Raw genomic sequence first — 22,826 nt, 5'->3', positions numbered from 1 at the left:
CCCAGTAAAAGTGGGACTTTAAGAGAGCTGTGCAGGGAGGAATAAGTGCAAAACTCAGTGAACTGAAGCAACATCGCAAAGAAGAGTGAGCAAACATTCCTCCACTTATTTACTGATGGAGTCTCACTGCCAAATATATATATGACTACAGACAGAAATCTCTTTTTTTGGACTACAGCAATCCTAAAATGGAATCCACTTTGTCAGTCGGGCTACTGCAGAACACTTAAATGACTTAAAACACACTATAAATAATATGAAAGTTTAAAGTTCAACCGCTGTTAGAGACTGTGGTAGTCAATCCAAAAAGCATGCATTATAATTAAAATACTTTTAAATATTGTAATACAATTTTCTTATGACTAGCAAAAGGTCAGTTAATCACAAGCCCATTGTCTCATAATGACAAGATAGTAAATCAAAATTAGTAGCTCTGAAAATGATAATTGGAAGAAAACGGCATGTATTCTTCTCTGCTGAGATCATTTTAAGTAAAATAAAGGAATACCTCGACCTGCGGTGCGTGCACTATGTGCAGAGATAAAAATGGTAAACTTTCTTTTTCCTTAATTGGAGCCCTGACAGGTACAGAAACACAAGAATCTGAAAATATCTGAAACATTTCCGTGAGTTTTATTAAATTTTCAGAAGGCTATTGTGCATTCTTCTCTTCAGCTCACCCTGCACTGACCTCCTCTCCGCCTCTTTCATTTGCACTATGCTTCTTCTATTGAACGGGATTCAAAAACGGGCTCTGCTGTCAGTCAGCAAATGGTAGGAAAAAGCTAAACGGACCTGGGCTGCATTTTATTTTGATTTAAAACTTTCTTCAGCACTTTTTTTTTTTTACATATATAGTGTGATGGTGATGTGAACTGAATGCATTACCACATTGCAATGATTTATATTAGGGGGCAGAAATATAAATCCTGATTTGCTTTCCATTTTTGGCTCTGCTGGAATACAAATGAGGCAGACGGAGGATGGAGTGTCACCCAGCAGGTCCAGATTGGAGGCAGGGATGCCACTCTGCTCATGCTCTGACCTCTGTGCCAGAAAAACACACATACACAGCGCGAGCCAAGAGAGACAGTCAAAACAGAGGCTGCCCCAAACACACCTTGCACTTTCCCCTAAATAAAAAACTGCAGCAGCTGCTTCCAATGACCGAGCTCGTGCAAAATTCGAGTGCGCTACCTGCCCGTCACCAGGCAGCAGCAGATGGACAAAGTCTAAGACAAACCGAGGACGAAAGGGGAGTGTGCAGCAGCTACATGGCTTCGTATTCTGCTCATGAATTGGTGTGAATAATCTTCAGGTGGACACAAACATGCCCGCTAATCAACGCTAATGTCTGCAGGTGCTAATACATTAGCCGCAGCGTCTTAAGGAGGATGCACAGAAATCAGGGAGGCAAAACAGAAAGGGGGGGAATGTGTGTGCAAGCACTGTGAAAAAAATAAATTAGCTATTTTGTCAAAAAGGATAATGAATGTTAAAACTATGCAAATGCTAAGAGCATCTGCATAAGTCCTTTTTAAACATGGGATTTCCAAATGTGTATGTGTGCGTGTGCGTGCAGGCTTATTTGTGTGGGACTTTAAGCAATTAGGACAGGAAGCAGAGGCGCGCTGTTGCTTTGGCTTCCCAGTGGAATTAAGTTATGCACCATCAACACACACACACACACAAAAGACCAAATTCCCATACTGACCAACAACCCGGTCTCAGCTGTAAAGCATCACATGTACACACACTTTAAGAAAAAAAAGAAAAAAAAAACAAACAAAAAAAACACACCCTCAACTTCCTCTTGACCCACTTCCCAAACAACACGCCACCTCTCTCGTTCCATCCATCTCTCCATCCCTTCATCCCGCAGGAAAGCAAAGCAGGACACTTCTGCGCTGTGTCACCAGATCACTCACACACACACACACACACACACACACACACACACACACACACACACACACACACACACACACACACACACACACTGTTTATGAGGCCAAAGGCATGCAGGGAGAAATCTTCATCCAAACTGTGCTGTACTGAGTCTTTATGCAACTGTGCTGCTCTTTTTCAGAGTTCAAAAATGTAATGAGGCCTCTGAACAGGACTGATACACAGACCTCTGCATTATTACTATAATGCACACTGGAGCCAAAACACGCAAATCCTCTCTGCATCAATAACACAGCGGGACCACGGTGGTCTTTATCGATGTAATGGCCAGAGCCAGAGCAGGATCGCAAAGTTCTTCATCTTGGGTCATGATCAACGTTAATGTTACAGTCTGGTGTTACGTCGTCTTCTCATGGACGTGGCGCTCACGGTTTGTGCACATGTTTCTTGGCACGTTAGCTTGTAGAACCTGAGGAGGAGCAGAGATGTGACATGAATATTGGATAGAAACGACCCTTAATTTAGAATAGTTCCCATGTCTTTCCAAGGGGAGCAGCATAGACGGAGATCCTCCTCACTAACATCTGATGCAAACCCAGTCATTTGTTCTATAAGCAGACATGAAGCAGTGCCAGTGGAGTCAGTAGGTTTACACATTTGCCGATGCTGCAGATTAAACAAAAGACTTGGGTATGGAGAAAAGAATCTTATATGCAAAATTTTTTATTGTTTGGTTACCCACTTGGGGTGTTGGTGGCGTGTCAGCAGCAATCCACACACTGTTTCGGCCTGCTGTGGTGAAGAGAGGTGAGCGTGAAAGCGAAGCTGCTGATTTACCAGTCGATCTACATTCCTACTCTCACCTTTGGGTAGTGACCAAAACATTAAGATTGCTAACAGAAGCAGCTCAGAGTAGAGCCGTTACTCCTCCACATCGAAAGGAGTCAGCTGAGGCAGTTCAGGCATCCGACTAGGATGACTCCTGGACACCGACTAGGTGAGGTGTTTCGGCACTGTCTTCCCAGCACAAACCCAGGACCCGTTGGAAAGATTAAATCTGTAGGCTGGCTTGGGAATGTCTTGATGCCTCCCACAGAAGAGCTGAATGAGGTCTCCCAGGAGAGGTACTCCTGCTCCCGTAACCCAGATAAGCATCAAAACACGTCTGGATGGTTTGGTTCTAATTTAGTCATCAAAACTTGTGTTGGTGACAACATGTCTGAATAGGCCAAACATGTTTACACGTCGCAACACAAAAGCTCACCTACGTTACTACGACTGTTTCAACCCCCTTTAAACACCAACCATTATCCTTTGTGGTGAGACTGGGCTGTAGGATGAAGGCCAATTTGACACATTCCAATACGTAATCACAAAGTGGTTTACATTAAGCAACAGCTTTGTGTAAAGCAGGAAATTTGTCACAAAAATAGGAGAAACTACACCCCCCACAAATGTTTAAGCTCAAGGAGAAGAAAAAGAGGAGGCAGAAAGTCTGAACCGAGGGAGGGAAGAGATAAAGGTTGGCAAGCTGAACAGAGCCGCAGCAGTTTGTTTAACAGTCCGACAGGAGCTGTTGAATCTGGCTCTATCAGTACGCTGTGATCAGGGCCGCTGAGACAGCCCGGCTCCGAAATGAAGTGGAAAGCTAAACGGATCCATGTTGGTGGAGGAATTTCTTTGTTTACAGAGATATGTTTGGAGAGTGGTAAAGAGCAGGAAATGAGAAAAAGACAGAGGTCAGACAAATCTTAGATGCACCAACCAAAAACCAATATGTGCAAACAGTAAAGAAAAAAAAAAAAAAAAAAAAGGATCTTTCTGCCTCTCTTCAACTCTTTTTTTCCATCTGAATATCTCACCTCCTCCCACCTCAATTTATCTCTCAATGAAAACTTATTTCCAAAGATTTACAAGGGAACATTATCCTGCAACAAACGTTGGCAATATTCCTTTATTTCCCCCGAGAAGGCCGACTGCACACCCTCCTCCTCCACATTCATTTACTTCCATACATTTATAAACCTGAGCTTCTTAACATAACCACAGTGACTCGGTCACTTAAAGTCTAACTTCGAAACATTTAAAAGATACAAGTTAAGAGTCTGTAAAATGACATGCACATGTCTCCATAGAACAAGATGACATCTTTTTTTCTCAGAGTGAAAAACCTGTGAGCAGACCTGTTAGAATCCTGTTGTGTTTGAAGCACAACAAAGTGCCTGCTAGGCTATAATCACACACTGCAGGAAACTTTGAACAGTCACCACTGTCTCTGGACTATTCCTGGAATATAAGAGAAAGTTATGAAATGAGCCGCCATGTTGGGTTGGATGCTAAAATCCGTGCGCAGACAGCCCCCAGAGGGCGCCGGTCCAGGCAGCTGAAGGTCAGTCTATGCAGGATTGTAGGAGGCTGTAGTTGACGGCGCGTCCTTATGAATTACTGTGTAACGGATCTTGTCTCATGGATCAATGATGGGAGGCAAAAATATAAGGATGCCTCAAAAATGACCTTGTTTAAAGTATCAGAAGATCATCGATCAGCTTGATTTGAATGCCTCAAAATTAAAATCACTTTTTACACTAAACGTATTTAAAATTAACCTTTTTTGTAACTGCATGATCACATGACTGATCAATGTCCCATCATCACCTATATAAGAGGCATCTGCCTATGAAAGTAGAAAGTGCACCTGATATCTTCACTTAGTGCAGTTCGAGCAAATGAAAAGAAACTACTGGGTTTATTTTCGTTACCACTTTGTGCATTTCTCTCTCATATCATCTCATTCTCTCTGAAACAGCAATAAGCCATACCAAGTGTTGATATATTTCAATTTGACTACTTAAGACGTCATCTTACTTCCTGTGACTGGTCCATAAATATAGAAAGCCAGAATCTAAACAATGTTTTCACACCTCAAAGGTTTCACATCTGTAATTTTAGTTTAAAATAGTGGCAGAGGATGCTTAAATAACCAGTATGAGCAAGAGTGGCGTTTACAACATTAAACCCATCATTTCAAGGTTGCATTCAAATTTAAAATTGCTACATTTTGAGGCCAAATCAATTTATTTTAACTGACTGGCAACAATTTAGAGAAATCTCTTTTCAAAACTGATGTAATTATTGTGATCATTAGCAACCGCTGTACAAACAGCACACTGGCATTGTGCCCTGGAGTGTGAAAAGCAGGAAAGTTACTCACTTATAAGTGTAAGACATGTCTTTAAAATAAACTGCACCAGCTGTTGGTGTTATGAATAATGGATAAGCAAATTAGTTAGCACATGTATGAAGTTGTTCATCAGATATCCCACACTTGACCATCTCACATTTACCTTCTCAAAAACATTAATTTCATGTAAAAACTAGGTGAGCGAGCTCCTTATAGGTTAAATATCTGATTCTACAGGTCTATGAAATGTAGTTCAAGCTAACACAGAATGATGGATGCTTCAAGCCCATAAAGTATTTGAGCACCTGTAGAAACTGCTGTTATGTGATTAGGTGGACTGATATTTAATTTACACCTTCGCATGTACAAGGCACACAATGTACTTAAAAGCAGGTGAATGGTTTCACACATTAAAGCGTGAATGTGATAAAAACGCAACACATTCTCAGCTTCAGTGTGACATTCCTTAGGTATGACACCACATAACATATCCAAATGAACATTTAATAAAGAGCAGTTTTCTATTATTAATATTATTTATAATTTATGATGGTGTTCTTGCATACTTCCCAATCAATAAATGGATAAATCCAATGCTTTTTTGATATTTGGTCTAAATTTTACCCAGTGCCTGTCATTTTACTGCATGAGATAACAGTAGTTGACTTTTTCAGCTTTCTGCTATGACTAATGACAGCATTAAAAATAAATAAATAAATAAACACCTTTGTTTAAAAACAAAACAAAAAACAAAAAAAAAAAAACCCCACACAATCTAAACTTCCTCCTACTTTTTAAAAAAAGTCTCAAGTTTAAAACTACACTAGGACATCAGTGTGATTGGGAAACTGATGGGCTCCTGAACATTCGTATCGTTCTTTTAGTGGTGAAATAAAGTAGCTGAAAGAAATTACAAAAAAAAAAAAGTGAGAAATTCACAGAATTCTCACATTAATCTTTAAAAATCTTCAAAGTGGATAAAAACGGAAGAGATGGATGGCTGGAAAGGTGGGGGTGAACACATCTGGTTCTACTCAACGTGACTGACATTCCTCAGGGATAAAGGGAGACACAGAGAGCAGGCTTGATGGCAGCGGAATGGACTTTTACACAATATCAGTCTCTCCCGACGGGTATCTGCACAGATCAGAAGCATGTGGTGTTTGCCGAGTAAACAAAAATCCCACGACTTCCAATCTGAAGCAACTAGAAGGGTGTGGAAACCGAGCAGATGCTGTGGACTTTAAATGTATGACTTTTCCCACTGCTGTCCATTACTTTCAGCTTTAGTGACTTCAGTGGATAAAAATGTTCTTTCCTAGTTTATTATGGTCATGTTTCAATGTGCTGAACACATTTGAAATTTCCAAGTATGACTTCAAACTATTAAACTATTTTAACTATAAACTATTTTCCAAATTTCCTTGTGTCTATATTTCAACGTCATCTTTTTATGACATTCCAAGAATACCATGACAAATTCTGGGGGCGAGAGGAAGACGGACCATTTTGAAAACCTTAATTTCAGTGCTAGAAAAAAATAAAACAAAAACAAATAAACAATTTGTCCTTTAGGATGAAAGAATTTGACTCCTATTATATGATGTCATAAGTTTAATTTGCTTCATGAATGAGACAGATTTCTCTATTTCAGGCCTAAGGCTGTGTTTGAGCTCAGCATTAGCACTGCATGCCTCTCCTTTTATTTCAGGGAGACTGACAGCAATAATTCAGCAAAAGAAAAAAGTGAGTTGAAACACCCTTTATATAAAAGCCTTTATATAAAAGATGGATGTAGCTTCGATTTGAGGTCCAAGTTAATGCAGAAATGCCTTAAATCTGCAGTCTTTCTAATGGCCAGCAGGGGGAGACTCCTCTAGTCAAAAAAAAAAAAAAAAAAAGGTTACAAGTAAGTCTACTGGAAAACAGCTCTAGGCTTCCTTGTCCTTTGACCTCAAGGAACACAATCAATAGCAGGTTCCAAGGTTTCGGGTCTTTATAAATCATAGTCACCATTTGTGTCCAGAAATGTCGAGGTGACAGACGGGGTAAAACCCTACTGACATCCACGTCCATCGACACCATCCTCACAGATTTGTTCTTCACTGACATCGACATTCAAACCACGTCCATGCGACAGCTTAAGATTTTTGGACACACTAGAGCAGCGGTCCTCAACCTTTTTTTGCGCCACGGACCGGTTTATGCCCGACTGGCCTTTAAGGTGTCGCGGATAAATACAACAAAATCAAACTAGTACCTGTACCGGAAAAAAAGGAGATTTATTCATAACACACGTGAAAAGACCCAGGAAAACAGAGTTAACGATAAAAACGATAAAAAAACAAAACAAAACACTGAAAACCGATAAAAACCCTGAAAACCATACATTTCACACCTGAGCCTCAACTCTCGCGGTCCGGTACCAAACGACTCACGGACCGGTACCGGTCCGAGGCCCGGGGGTTGGGGACAGAGCGCTCCTGTGAAAATAAAACTTTACACCGCTCGTTTACAGAAACAGCAGCTCCGGAAAGAAAGTGAAAAGAAACTCTTTTTTCTAAGATAAAGTCAGTTGGGGACCGGGCAGTCTGTGTTACTGAAGCCTTAAACATAATTTTTAATGTTTTGTTGGCTCTGTTAAGGCTTTTTTGTTTTCTCCCTGTGCAGCATGATCAGTCTTAACTTCCATCTTTGGTTTGTGGGGTTAAAAAAATAAATAAACGGAATTCCTCGTCCTACATAAAGCACATCATATCACCTTGCAGCTGATCTCCTGTCATTACGAACATCACTGATTCGATTTACCACCCTCTCATATCAGTCTCTGCTCTCACTGGTAGTCGCTTCAATTGCTTCGCTGAAAGTTGGGAAAACTCAGGACCCAGCACAGATTATTTTACTCCATACTTTGTTGCTGAATGTCACCAAGTTTCTGTGGTGTGGTTGATACTTCCTGCCAATTGTTTCCTGTGCTGATGCCCGTAAATACAGAAAATAAATCACCGACAAATTCTAAAATGCAGGAGCGAGACTCTGCCGGCAGGTCCACGGCACTTCACTGCGTATGGATAAGACAAATGTTAGACAACCAACTACAGTAGCTTGCTGGTGGAAATACAAACGGTATCAGGCTACAGTCAACTATTTACTTTTCTGATTTTTAATTAAGCTTTCCAGCTGTTGGTGCACTGATAACCACCTATCTGGGAAATATATCTGAACATCATGACTGATCACAGCAGCATAAATTACATGAAATCTACCAAGCTCCATGAGCTACAGGCTGGCATTTAGTCTCAAACATCTGCCGCTTCAGTTTGATTTCCATTAATCGTAGACGTCTATTTTTAGGCGTAAATACAACCTCTCGTGCCCCACATCCCTGTCTGCGCGGCGTTTAATCGAGCAGAAATGCAATATAAAAACTAATATTCCAAACACACGATCGAACCCCGGCCCAGAGACGCGGCACACACCCAAAGCAGCGGTGGTGAAAATCTGAACTTGTCTCTCTGTCTGCAATAGAAAATGAAATGCCAAGCCTGGCTAAGGACATAATGAAAAAGCTATTATCAGCATAAGCTTTCATCAGCACTGCATTCAGCCATGTTCAATACAAACTGATTCTCTCATCTCACGCTGTACCCATCTGAATGCTGGGATATAATAAAGGACGCAAGATAAGAGAGTGAGAGAGATCACTTCTTTCTTTTTTTTAAAAGTAGTTTTTAAATCGTGCATCAGCACATTTACAGCGAGACGAAGTTTTCATCAGCACACACACGGATAAGTTGGCCCTTGCGGACGCCGCGATAATCAGCCCGTGATTGTCAGAGTCCGATCAAGTCGGTTCATTAGTGACGAACGTACACGTCTTTGTCCACTCCTGCTTATATCTGCATCCATTCATGAGCCTTTTCATTTTCCCGCTTTGTTGTGACTAATTATTGGGGAACTTATTCTTTCCGTGAGACTCCGTCTGTCACCTCCAGCATCACCATCCCTGAATTCAAATACAGCCTCCTCATACAAAATTCAGCACAACTTTAAATTATACATATTACGATACAATATTAAAGCTATATCCAGCATATATTAAGCAATAATGAGGAGGGGCTCGAGTCAGGCCTGTCAAGTACAGAGTCAAATTGCAAAGAAAAATGTGACTGTGAATCAGCCTTCTTTTCCCCCTCTCTTGTATAAAAGCTGTGCAGAAATGTCAGGTCATTTACCGAAATCCAAGCCACCTTTACACAGAGAGCCAAATTGAGTCCATCAGGGCAGAGGTAGGTGGCACCAGCAGGTATATGAGGTAATTTATGCCATCAACTATTGGCGTTTTCTGAGCTAAAATACAATATTACCCGTCTCTAGCAGTGGGTGTGAAAATACTGTCCCTTGGATTTCACTCTGGTTGGATCTTTCGTAACAAAATACCATCTGCAGGCCAAATTGCCCCTCGGGGACATTAAAGCTCTGTTCCAATCTAGTCTACTCTACAATGTTATTACCAATAACAGTAATGGCAAATGCAGAGGGGGGGCATGAGGGAGTGGAAAGGGTAGCACAGTGAGAGAGAAAGAGAGAGTCAGATGAAGAAGATAAAGTGTAAAAGAACAACTGAAAGTTGGTTTAGCTGGTGATTTGCGGATTTTTATTTTGCTCTGTCCAGTATAGCTTATTTTCTCCATGAACAGTTGTATGTTCTTTATCTATTATCAATAAATGCAGAGAAATCTTCTTAGAGAGATAAAGAAACCAATGCTGATGTGCCAAAAATTGCAGTTCCTCAGACGTCCACATGAGGCTGACTCCAAAAGCGAGTCAGCCTCCACAAACTCCCACGTTAAGATTCCCAACTTTACAGCAGGAATAAAGATGCCACAAAAAAACCTTCCAGAACCAGTTTTTAGTTAATCTTACAGGACATCTAATAACTATTTTTATGTTATTCTCCTGAATAAAAGATAGTGATGGTAAATGCACAAATTAATGCATTACTGTACCGTTTAACTTTTATATAGTCGTGTGAAAAACCATGTACAGCCTCACCTCTTTCATAAGAGTTAATAAAGACAGCAGCAGCCAGGTGGTGCTAATCAAATGCTCAACAATCAGTTGAGCATTTGATTAGCCACCTCAATAAAAGCAGACGTTTTGACAGTTTGCTGGTCTGTAGTGTTCAGCAATGTGTTAACACAATATCACAGTCTTCCCTGGACTGGAACTCACAGCAAATTCACTGCAAAGTGATACAGGGCAACTCAGAGGAACCGCAAAAACCCACAAGTTACATCTCTGACTCTACAGGCCTCAGTTAGCATGTTAATTAAAAAAAAACAATTAAAAAAAAAATTAAAACATGGCAGTATGGCTTAGCTTTCCAAAGTTGCTTCTGAACCAACCAAGCAAGACTTCAACCAAGACTTCTGGAACAACGTCCTTTTTATTTGGGCTTGTTTTACAGCCACAGGGCTGGGAACCATGAACTCTTCTGTACACCAAACTATTCTAGAGTCAAATGACGTGGTCCACCTTGTAGCTAAAGCTGGACTAAAAGTCGTTTATGGGGTAGGACAATGATCCCAAGAATGGCAGCAGATCTCTGACAGAATGACTGAAAAACAAACGACACAGAATTCCAGTCAATGTTCAGACCCGACTAAAATGCTGCGGAGGCGAATGTGCATAAATAAATGCCCACAAACCTCAATGAACCTGTATCCACATTGCTATTGAAATTGGTTCTGCAAGCTACCAAATCATGGAGTTTACTTCAGCATCAAATCAACCAGGTGTTGACTGTCTGTGATAGGAACACTTAAAGGACCTGCTAATATATTTGGCACATTTAACTGTGTCCATTTATAAAAATGTGAACTAACAAACAAGAAAGTCTCTGGAGCTGTAGCCCGCCACTAAGTGCAGCTGTCTACCATAGCAAACCTTATTTTTTTCTCTCCATTAAATGTTAAAGTCAAACACTGCACTTTGAATTCCAAGCCACACCTAATGTTGTGTGTCTAACCAGGAAATAAATCTCTTTCATCCATCCACTGCTTGTTGCATCCTTTTCACCGCGCTCACACGTAGGCGTTCAGTCCCTGTATGCACAATTGCTTCCTCCTGACAGTCATTCTCACTGCCAGAGAACCTTTTCTGCAGGGCAAATTTGAAGAAGGAACTCGGAAATCTTTTTGTTAATAGAGGCCTGTGCAATCACGGAAGCTCTGTGATATAATAAAGGAGAAGCGGTGCAATACAAAAAGGTATACGTGAGCATGTTGGTACTGTATCCGAGTGGCTGCTTTTTGTGTCGGACATAAATCCTGTTTGATCAAATTCATTGCAGAGTGAATGCATCTGGAAAGAAACTGCAGCTGATGCTCTTCTATGCATGCACTATATGTGCAATAATTCAGCGCAGATATTGCTGGAGCTAGTAAGGGAGCTGCTGGACTTGTTAACAGTAACGATGACAGTCTCTGTCCTCTCCAGCGCGAGTGGAGTTTACAGTATGGAGCCAGGCCTCGCAGCTGTGGCTCCCCTCCGAGACGCACAAACACCCACACTGAAATGAAGACGCAGACACACTGAACTTCCTCCTGCAAAACAAACCAGCGCTTTCCTGTGCAGCTCCCAGAGGAGCGTGGGTGTGCGTGTGCAGGAAAAAGCATGTGAACTAATATAAATACATAAACACAGATATTTACACACATAAATTAAAAAAAAAGAAAAATAAGCTGTTTACAATTACATTTATAAGCTTTATGACCTGACATATGTTTTGGAGTTTTACAGAAAATTATGATGCAATTTTTATCTTTTAATGGCTTCTTTTTAAACAGCCTTACTGCACTGCTGACTTTTCCAGACATTACTCAATAATGCACAGTCAGAACTTTAACTTGTATCATATCTGTATGACGGGCCAGCTGAGCGCTCTACATCCAGGCAGCACCCTTGCCTAAAGCAAAGGAGTAAACTAAGATTATTCCCGATAGTAGGAACATGTTTGTGCAAGATGGAAGCATGAATGACCTGAGAACAATCCAATTCTCCTGAAATCTTCTTGAGTTCTTGGTGAAAACACGACTACTCAGCCATAGCCCTTCAGAGAGAAGGATTTGGGATCAGTAGGTTTAAAGCCTCTGGGGTAAATGAAGAGTTAAAGTTAAGGTTTTGTTTTGGAGAGTTTGTTGGGTCATCTTTGTTTAGAAGGCTTCGCTGCTGAACATTTGGTACTTGTCGCAGTCACTAGCATTACAGCCAGCCCATTGCAACCCTTGAACAATTCCTTGAACTAGCTGTGTATACAACCCAAAAACCGCAATTTACAAAAACCAGCAAGAAAATTACAACACTTCACTCAACAGGATCTAAAGTGTATTTAAAAACACCACAAACTGCACGTGTGCATTTCAACAAACAGTGTTCGTCTCAACCGTTGTCTATGAACAGAAGTTCTTGGAGTTCCCGTCTCAGTGGTCTGAAATTTGAGCCTCCACATTTGGTCAAGAGGCTCCTGGGAATATACGGCCGGGATGATGAGAGGGTGGGTGAATACTGGATGTGGAGAAGCGTGTCTTCCTAACACAGGCTGGATCAGAGAAAGAGAATATGGATAATGCACTACCTGGGGTCAACAGAGGTCTTCCCTGTGTGTATAAATTTTAAGTATGAACAGCACTGCTTTTGAATTTTAACTATAGGGCTGGACATCTGTCGATCGCTACCATCGCTACAGTCTGATGATAGCTGAATGCACACTTTGAAATGTGTAAGTATTGGTGACAGTTTTATGTATTTACACTCAGAAGTGATCACTTGATGTCACGAGTCTGATGTTTAGTTCTAATTAATGGAAAAATCTGGAAATCTATGTTAGATGCAGCTAATTGATGCATTTTTATTTGGTCATCTGTGAAAGCCAGTTTCAAATTGCTCACATTACCCCAATGCACACTTTTATGTTACCCATCTGCCCATGTTCATTTCATTTCCAGTCCACTGCAAAACCACACGTTACCTGATGTGTTTAGTTCTCTGTTGACCTCTTTTATAAGGCCAATCATTCACTTTCGGTTTTCTATATTTTCTGCATTTTGTGGTGGACCTAAGCTCCTGTTCCCCCTTTTCATCACTATTTGGTCTCAATTATTGTCCGTCACTCACTCACGACCCTGTGTTTATTACCTTATTTGTTAGTCTGATCAACAAATATAAAAACATGTAAGCACTGTTTGACAAACTTAACTTAAAGTCCATTTAATGGGTGTTTTCCAGAGCTTTCAACCACAGAAATCGACCCATGTGCACACCGGTTACAGTTTAAAGTCCCACACCAGCCTACAAACCTTCAATCTGAGACTGACTGCTGTCAGTCCCGAGTGGGATCACAATTGTTCAGAGATGGATCGCCTCCAAACAGCACTAACCATGGCTCGGTTACAATTGTGAGCCTCACATTAAGGTCCTGCATTTGAATCCAGGCTGGGGCCTCTTAATACAAATCTTCTAGCAAACAGCAATTCCCTCCCCCCCCCCAGTTGCAAAGAATTTGGATCCTGTGAGTGAGCCCTAATAATCTCACACTATTCCACTGATGTTCAGGTGGCAGAATTGCAAAAATAGCAAAAGACAGGAAAGAAGATTATAACATGGATGCACCAAGCTTTGATTTTCAGTTCAAACTGGGCATCAGCGGGAGCTCTTCTGATTTAAGGTGAAACAGCCGAGTGGAAATGTTCCACTTCAAAGGATTTACCACCTGATATGATCTCGACTCTGTTCAATACACACTGTTAAATACTAACAGACAGTCTTTTGTTGTACTTAAGACTGTTTATGATAATCATCAGCACAGCTCCACAACTGTTTCATTACTGCAGAACTACTTCCTGTGTTGGACGCGTTATCAGACGCCCCTTCCTGTGCTCTCTCCATCACCCTGACAGCCTCCCGTGTGTGTTGCAGAAATACTGCATGTGTCTGTGTCCATTGTGAGGCTAAATAATAAGAAGGCACTTAAGCAAAAGGTATGTGTTGACACAGCAACTTCACTTTAATGAAGCGACTTTGAGAATTTTATATGATATAGCCCACAGAAAGAAAAGCAGTAGGTCTTTGTCTGAGTGGAGGAATTTATCAATAAAATACCACAGCGCTCTTACACTGTACCCCGTGAGGGTGTAATACTCATTATACAACAGAAAGCTACGAGTAAAAACTTGTTGGACTGATGAAAAGCAGAACCAGCATTTTTACATTCTTACCACTAACTGCAGAAAATCTCTGTGGCCATTTTTGAAACAGTGTTTTCCAATCCCATGCAAAGCAGACCTACTCCAGGCCACAGGTGGGACCCCAATTGGCCACCCCTACCAACATCATTGTACTAGAGTACGGTCTTGCAGTGGCCAACAACACTGGATGAGAGCACGGACAGGACCAGCAGCAACATAACTTCATGCATTTACTGACGTGTAATGCAACTTTCTGCTTCTACTCCACTAAATATTATATTTTATACTCTACACCGTTACTTTAAATTACTTTAAAGCTTTAAAAAGTCAGCTTTTACAGTCATTCATTTACAGATATGTTGCATTATTACATAAAAAGCAAAGTAGAAACATAATTTTCTATAATTGCTATTTGATTTTCAAAGTGCATGTATTCTCATTATACATCTTCTGGATTTATAAGCTACTGAAGTAAGTAAACATTCAAATGTACCTAAGTAAAAAATCTGAATAATCTTTATTTACCACTTTGCAAACTGGTGAATGTATCACAGCATTGTGTTTAAACAGTTTTTCAAGCAATGAACAAACAACAGGATGCACAACAAGATCTGTTCACCTTTAAGTTTTCATGGTTTGTGTCTTCATCAGTGTCAGTGAAGCCCACTACAGCCGAATCAATGACTGTGCTCTGACCTGTCAGTAGGGCTGCCACAAACGATTATTTTGATAGTCGACTAGTCACCGATTATTTATGCGATTAGTCGACTAATCAGATCATCATCCACTGGACGTAAAACTACAGCTTATTGCACCAGCAGCATCTGCTCTTATATAACTATCATTAGCTTACAGCTTTAAGCTTTTAAGGTGCTAACTAAAAATAAAGACAAGATGATAGTTTATTCAATTTTAATGAAATTTGCAGATTGTTTCGGTAAAGTTTAATAAACTCCTTGCTATCTAAAATATAACAGGACAACGGAGTATATTCTCCAGCATCTCACACTTCTGATAATCAGCTGTCTGCTTGACGTTTATTCAGCTGTGTAAAAACTATAACTTTAATCTCAGCCAAACCGATTTACTCAGGAACAAATAAAATACTAAAAAAAACAAAAAAACAACAACATTTTTAATTTATCTAAGTGACTCATATATATTTAACCTGAGTCGCGAAAGACAGCGGTGGGTTTGAAAACAATTTGCTGGGAGTCCGGTGTTCTCACGGCGCTAGTGACCTAGCCCCCGGCTAGCTATCGAGCTAGTGGGTAACAGACGTCTCCGAAAACGTCGGAGCGCTTTTGAAAATATGTGGTGTCCTGATAAACTGAGCCGATATTTGAGGTTTACACAGCTACATTCTCGCATGAAAATATGTTAAACGTTTATTTTGTGACCCAGAAAGAATAATAAGAGTAATATTAAAACTAACTAGCTACCGCCATTGTTGGAAACTAAGCTGGGCCGCGCTATGAATTCTGGGACACAGCTGCTTCTTCTTCTTCGGGGTTTAACGGCAGCTGGCATCCTTGTACATGCAGTGCTGCCATCTTCTGTTTCAGTCCGTTATTACACTCTTAAATCCTGCTATTATTCCTGCGTCTTTTGCGATCTTACAAAGCTTCAAACGACACGTCGACTATTAAATCAGTCGTCGACGATTTTGATAGTCGACGTAATCGTGACTAGTCGACAAATCGTGGCAGCCCTACCTGTCAGTCATGTTTTTATCATCGGTGTAAAAAGCTAACAGCCAAAATCAATGTTCAGCTGACAGGAAACTTAATTCAGAGTTAACTCCAGTGTTTGACCTGCTGTTTGCACCACATAAAAGGTCAGGTGGAGATAAGAGTCCCAGGGATTCATCTTCTGTCTCACAATTCCTCAATCACTGATCCGTTTACCAGTTCTGAGTCATAGTTTGCTCCGATATATTAAAAAGCTACAAAAGCCAAAATTTGATTTCTTTAAATAAAAGTTTTAAACTTAGGTTTAAAATGAATTTGTATATTAAAATGGTGACCCCTTTCTGCAGCTGATTTTACCACTGCTTTCCAAAACAGGCCATAAGAAGTACTGATAAGTAGGGCTGGGCCTTATTATAAAGTTCACGGTAATACCGGTATAATGTTAGGCAACGATAGGAAAATGAAATATCGCAATAGAATGTGAGTAAAACGCGCGTGCGCAGTGCCTTTGTTTTCATACGCACATGGCCGATTCTTGAGTGAAACAGATGAACCAGAATTGGTTTGTAAAAACGGTGCAACTTCAGTGATGTGTAACTGGTTTGGTGTTTGTCCGTCAGATACACGACAAAGCACATTTTTTTGCAGAACATGCAAGCGGCCGTCGCTATTGTCGTATTTGTCGGACTAAGATGCTCTTAAATCTGGGAGTAATCTGGGTCCTAAACTCCGTATACTTCAGGTCAAACAACACTGCAGCATCACTGAGGGTTAAAAACTGTCTAAATTCTTTCATCTTCAATAAAACGATCAGCATTGCTGCTTTACCAGGTGTAACTATGAAGTTTAACTTCCAGGCATCCATGAAAACAAAATTTATTACATTTAACGGAGTTAGAAGTTAGCAGGAAGCTAGCGGAAGTTAGCTCGCTAGTTTTGCTAGTTACCTAAGCATGATATAGCATGTTCTGACGGAGAGATTTCTGAAAAAAATCAAACGTACAGCTCTGCTATCACTTCCAACATAAATGAAGACAGGAAACTAAACAGCAGTGACGTTTGTAGGGTTACTGAAGTTGGGCTAGCTGGTATATAATGATGTGCTACGTGATCGCTAGCGACACAGCTATGTTAGCATAACATAAACAGTGAAGCTGGACGACGAACACTAACACTTTTCCACTTATAAAAGTTAACGTGAAGGTTCCTCATGGTTAGAGACAAATGCAATCGCATGGCAGGATGCTGTAAACGGACCGAACTTCAGTGAGGAGAACAACTGAGATAATCCATCCACAATACAAGGTTAGTCATTAATATACTGCAACAACATGGGAATAGAGCAGCTACCAGAGAATTCAACATTAATGAATCAATGGTACAAAAGTGGAGGAAGCAAGAAGAATGAGTTTAATAAAGTTTGATTTATCTGACTGCTTTGTTTCGCTTAATGTGCCTTATAATCCCGTGCACCTTATGGTCTGAAAAATGCGTACTGCACAATGCAGTTTAATGTTGCAAAGCACCTCTTTTTAACTTCAGTGGATATTATACATGGTTATGCTCAGGATATGTCAGCCCATTTCTACTGGAAATGCCTTTTGGTTAAACTTTCAGCAAGGAATTTGCATTTGCACTGTTACATTTTTATAAAGCTTTAATGTACATAAAAACCAGCTTCTTGTTTAAGTGAAAATAAATGGAAGGTTGTCTTTTTGCGCTAGTAATGTTGTGGAGTTGTATTTTGTCTCGCATCAATTATATCGTCAGTTATATCGTTATAGCAAATTTTCAAATATATATCGTGATAAATATTTTTGGCCATATCGCCCTGCTCTACTGATAAGTATAACAGAAGTGAAGGGAGGTTCTTGGAAGGGAAGTTTACAGTTTAATGCTGCTTTAGGCTTAGATTGCTGTCGGACTTCCCACAATGCACTGAGGACTTCTCCTTGTGCCATTTACATGACACTGTGCATGTTTTCTCTTTCATGTAGTTTGTTTTTTGTCCTTTTTCTGTTCTCCAAGATGTTTGCCCCTCCTTGAGCCCATTTCTGTAGGAGCTCCCTTCCTGCTTGAAGGGAGTTTTTCCTCTCCACTGTCATTAAGTGCATGTCCAAAGGGGAACGCCTAATTGTTGGGGTTCCCCATCTAATATTGCAGGGTCTTTATCTAAGCACCTTGGAACAACTGTTGCTGTGAACTCGAGTTGTTTAAATAAGATTTGAATTAAACTGACGCTCGCATCCAAACACTTCTGAATAGAGTAAAATATGTTAAAATTAGAGATGGACCGATCCGATATTACGTATCGGTATCGGTCCGATACTGACCTAAATGACTGGATCGGATATCGGAGAAAAATAAAAAATGTAATCCGATCCATTAAATATCACGAAAGCACCTCACAAAACTTGCAACACGCCGTAACTCACCTCAGAACGTTAGCACGTCGGAGCAGTATGCATCACGTGATAGAGCGGCTGTGGCATGCGGGACCTGTCGGTGGTCTGGATAGCATTTGGAGCTTCGCTAGCAACCTGGCATTTCATCTCCGACAAAGTTATCCCCGAGAGAAGTAAAGCAAGTGTGTAAGTCCATCTCTGAATGTTTGTAAAGCATTCCTGCGTTAAGCTTAACGAGCGACTGCCTCTCGCTCTCCGGCTGCTACTTCAATCGTGAAACTGCTTAAATGATCAGCTGATCGGCTTTTCTGTCGCGAGTCCGTCTTTGTTTTTGGCCCACTTTGCACCAGAAAGAGGAAACCAGCGGCTGAACAACAGCAGCACGTTTAAGCTTGATAAGCTGTTGTTAGAATTTATTTATTATTACTTTCTACTCGAGGATCTTTTTCTACGTAGCTGACGCTGGTAACTGTGCAGGGGCGGATCTAGCAAAGTTTAGCCAGGGGGGCCGATAGGGCATTAACTGGGAAAAGGGGGCACAAAGACATACTTTTCTTTCTTAATCTCATTTAAAATGTCTAGCTTTTAATAAATAATTATCTGACACACAAAGTTTTAATTTGATGTAAAATGAATAGAAGTCAATTACTGTATATAGTGACTATTAAGTCTAATATATATACCCTAGTAAGCTATAGTACTTTTTCCTTTGGGAAGGTACCATCTGTGCAGTCTGCAATTTTGTTGAAGAAAGATGTTGAATCTATTTAATATTTCTTGAAAAATAATTGATTTCTGTGCATTTTTTTTCCACACTGCATCAAATTAAGGTTGATTACGTCGATTAAGCATCATGAGGTGGAGCGTGAGGGGTGGTTCCTTATTTTTTATTTATTTATTTTTGTTGTTGCTGGGAGTTGGAACCCTATTAGTTAGGTTGCTTAATATTTACGCTAAGTACTCTTTAAAATACCAGAATAGGGAGGATGGTGTAGGTCTAAGTTTATTAGATTGATCAGTATTGCTGAACTATGAAATATTTTTTTTGTATACAGGTATAACAGAATAGCTTTAGTGTAGTTGTTGTTTTAAACTTGAGTATGAACTTGCAGACTTGCAAAATGCAGCAAGATATTTTAAAAAACAGTTTTGTTGATTAAAAAACACTATATCGGATTCATATCGGTATCGGCAGATATCCAAATTTATGATATCGGTATCGGTATCGGACATAAAAAAGTGGTATCGTGCCATCTCTAGTTAAAATGTATCTCCCAGTGCTCCCAGAGGTATACAGATGTTTTAAATCTTAGAAAATGTGAGGACCTACATGAAGCAATCAGATGAAAGACTGCTAGCACCCTCAGGATGAACAAAAAGGTGGGGTTCAGTTGAGTTCTCAAGCAGGCAGTCCACCAAATCATCAAAAAAAAAAAAAAAAAAAAATCAATATTTTCCTTCAATCACAAGTCTACCACTGAGGTCGTCATTGAAATAACATCGTCAGGTGGCTGAAAGCAGGTCCTGAGTGAAGCTCTGATTAGAGATCTTAGAAGGCAAAGAGGGAAGATTAGGGTGGAGGTGATCAAATCTTACCTGTTCAGTGATGAAGCCTGTTGAACCCTGATGACATGAAGAACCTCTCTCTCCTCACCTACGAAAGACACAAGAGTTGAGTTTGTTATTTCCTTTAGTTATACTTGGTAAACTTATTGATCAAAGCTTCGAACATAAATGCATATTTTTGGGTTCGATGGTTTAAACATTCAAAAACATTGCTGCTGTGTGAACGCGGCCCGGCGAATCACTCGTAGCTTTAAATCTGAACTCGCTAATTAACTCTCCCACGGAGTTCGACTTGAAACACACAAATTAACAAAATTGAAGCGATGAGGTTTACGCCACCATTTGATAGAAGGTTAATTATGCTCAGAAACAGCTGAAAAACAGGAGAAAGAAGCAGCCAGGAAGTAAACTTCAGAGGAGACGACACCCCCACACACCAACGCTGCTCATATACACACACATGCTAATTACGCCTAATGCAGGAATCACTCAGCCTCCAACTTTTTTGTGACTCAGCTCAATCAGACTTTAGTAGTCCATGTGATCTGGACCAAACTAATCAACCACCTACACTACCAATCAGCCACGAGTCAGAACACTTAACTCCACAGCCTGGCAGGGTGACCAAGCTGAGATTAACGCAGTCTTCAGTACTTCACAGTTACCCCTGATTAAAGTGATTTCATGCCATTCATGACACGGCGCCCCGATCCCGGCTCTTAACATGCAGGAATTTCCATCGCACTTCACACAAAGGGAACTTTTAAAAAACGCTTAACATGAATCTCATAGAAAATGCATTAAATGCACCATTAGCTCAATTTAAAAGCTCAAAGGCAACAGAGTTGTTCATATAAGCCAAATGTCTGAAAAATATGGACGAACCAACTGAAACTCTACACACTAAAGTCCACGGAAAGACTCCATCTGATAATCTGTCCTTCAGAAAGAAAAGATTTGACTGATCAGAGTTATGAGTTATAAAGATGAACCTGTTTTTCCTTCTATGGACAAACAGTTCAGTTTTCTCAAGTTCTCTTCTGCACAAGCTTTTTTGGTGTCAGTGCCAGTAAACAGAGTTTCTGACAATGTGTGCAGCATAAACGTTATAAAAACGGCACATTTTAACCGAAACCGCAATCTTTCACTGAATCTAACCAAAGGGTTTTATGCAGGACATGAAGCTCCCAAAGCAGCTCCCGATGAATCGGTGATTCCTCAAACGCTACCCCTCCTCCAGCCTCCCAGTGTGGACACCTGTGGCTTATCTGTGAGGCATCAGAGAGGATTTTTAAACCTCTACTTAGCCATGAAATGAAAATCTTTAGATTTGGAATATGCTCTGTGAGGTGTGCCGTGGGCAGAAATAAGCAGCGCCCCTGGAGCAAACAGCACACAGAAGAGGTTCACCTGGGTTCAGAAAGGAAACCTGTTGCCAGACCTGAGCTGTGGAGCGCTCCGCCTGCTCCTCTGAGGTCTGCTGAGTCTGTGGACTTACTCCACTTTTAGTTCTGTAGTATTTTACCTCCAATGAGTGTAAATGTCATTTTTGTATTTTGTACATTTTGTTCTTTTATATTCTTTCATCCGCTGTCCCCTTTTTGAAAAGATTTTGCACCATCTTAGATCAGTTTTGTAAAGTGCTTTGTCTTGGAAAAGCACCGCATAAATAAATAAATATGGTTTGCTCCCTCTCGCTGTGAGGCAGCAGCGCCAACAACCGCGCCACGCTGCAGCCCGTTTGATTCCTGAAGATGAGAATGATTTGTAAATGCTGTAAAACGTTTTGTGTGCACATGCTGACATCAATAATCGGCTCTTCCCTTGAAGTGGATTACGTGACGCTTCTCTGTGTCGCTGAAGTTTAGGTGCCTGTCAGGTGTCCATCTGCGAGCAGCGTGCTTATGATCAGCATTTTTAACAATCTGCCAAATCAAACATGCGGAGCTACCCAGTGTGGCGACTCCTTGTGATTAAGGCAGCGTCTGAAAGATTTTGGATGCGTGTGAAGACTTCAATGAATCAAAGCAACAAGTCAAAGACATGGTAACATCTATTAATATCTACAGGTCTTAAAAAGTAGTGGTTAACGGCTACGATTTCAGTTAAGTCTGTTTTCAGTTCTTTTAAAAATAAAAAAAGATAATTCGTATTAGCTTTGATATTCCTCAGAGTGTACCCCTGGGAAGTTGTTGCTGGTGATTAGTGCCGATCCTATAAATACACACGATACAAACTCTGCTGGGTAAACATGCATCCAGCTGCCGAGTGTCAAACGATTAGCCTCTGTTTGACCTGCAGCCCAGCGATAAGTTATTTCCTCTAACATTCACACGCCCGACTTGGCTGTTTGTTCTGGAGGAAAAAACCCAGAGGGCCTGCTCAAATTTGCTGCATTGTTTAGCTGAAAGATGGCAGTTTAACGACTGAATTCCTCGTTAAATACGTTGCTTATTAATCCTTCATCTTGTGAGGCGTCATTGAAAATTTTGAGGCCTTCTGAAATCGGCTTGCCTGCGTCTCAGTTCAGGCGTTGTAGCTGGAAATTCTCCATCTAAACTTATAACTTTATAATAACTTTGGTTATCTTTCTACAAACATTTCCTTCTCTCTGTGGAGCACTGAGTGCTGAAATATAAATGAATGATTCTGTTAACTCTAACTGGAGGTCAAACCAGTGATTATTTTCATTATGGATTCATCTTCTAATTACTACCTTATAAAATCCACCAGGCCTTTAGTCTCAGGCTAAAGATATTTAAATTTAAGGTTTCATAAAAGACAAATAAGCAAAATCCTGACACCGTATGAGCTGGAAAAGAGAAAA

At 40.5% G+C, this 22,826-nt stretch overlaps 1 protein-coding gene across 3 annotated transcripts in view; it reads right to left on the bottom strand.

Annotated features, from left to right (window-relative positions):
• The window catches only part of plxnb2a.1 (plexin b2a, tandem duplicate 1), a 242,202-nt gene that overhangs the window by 154,019 nt on the left and 65,357 nt on the right, over positions 1–22,826 (bottom strand). For all 3 annotated transcript variants that reach the window (XM_085386326.1, XM_085386328.1, XM_085386327.1), the window contains exon 2: positions 20,030–20,087. The gene's annotated coding sequence lies outside the window, so the exon portion shown is untranslated. The remainder of the gene's footprint in view (positions 1–20,029; positions 20,088–22,826) is intronic.

Source organism: Rhamphochromis longiceps, linkage group LG17, assembly GCF_057381845.1.
Source record: "Rhamphochromis longiceps isolate RC_006_pf linkage group LG17, R_longiceps_female_GT1.1, whole genome shotgun sequence".
NCBI classification, from domain to species: Eukaryota; Metazoa; Chordata; class Actinopteri; order Cichliformes; family Cichlidae; genus Rhamphochromis; species Rhamphochromis longiceps.
The sequence above is the reverse complement of the archived record's forward strand: the minus strand, read 5'-3'. Positions and strand labels throughout refer to the sequence as shown.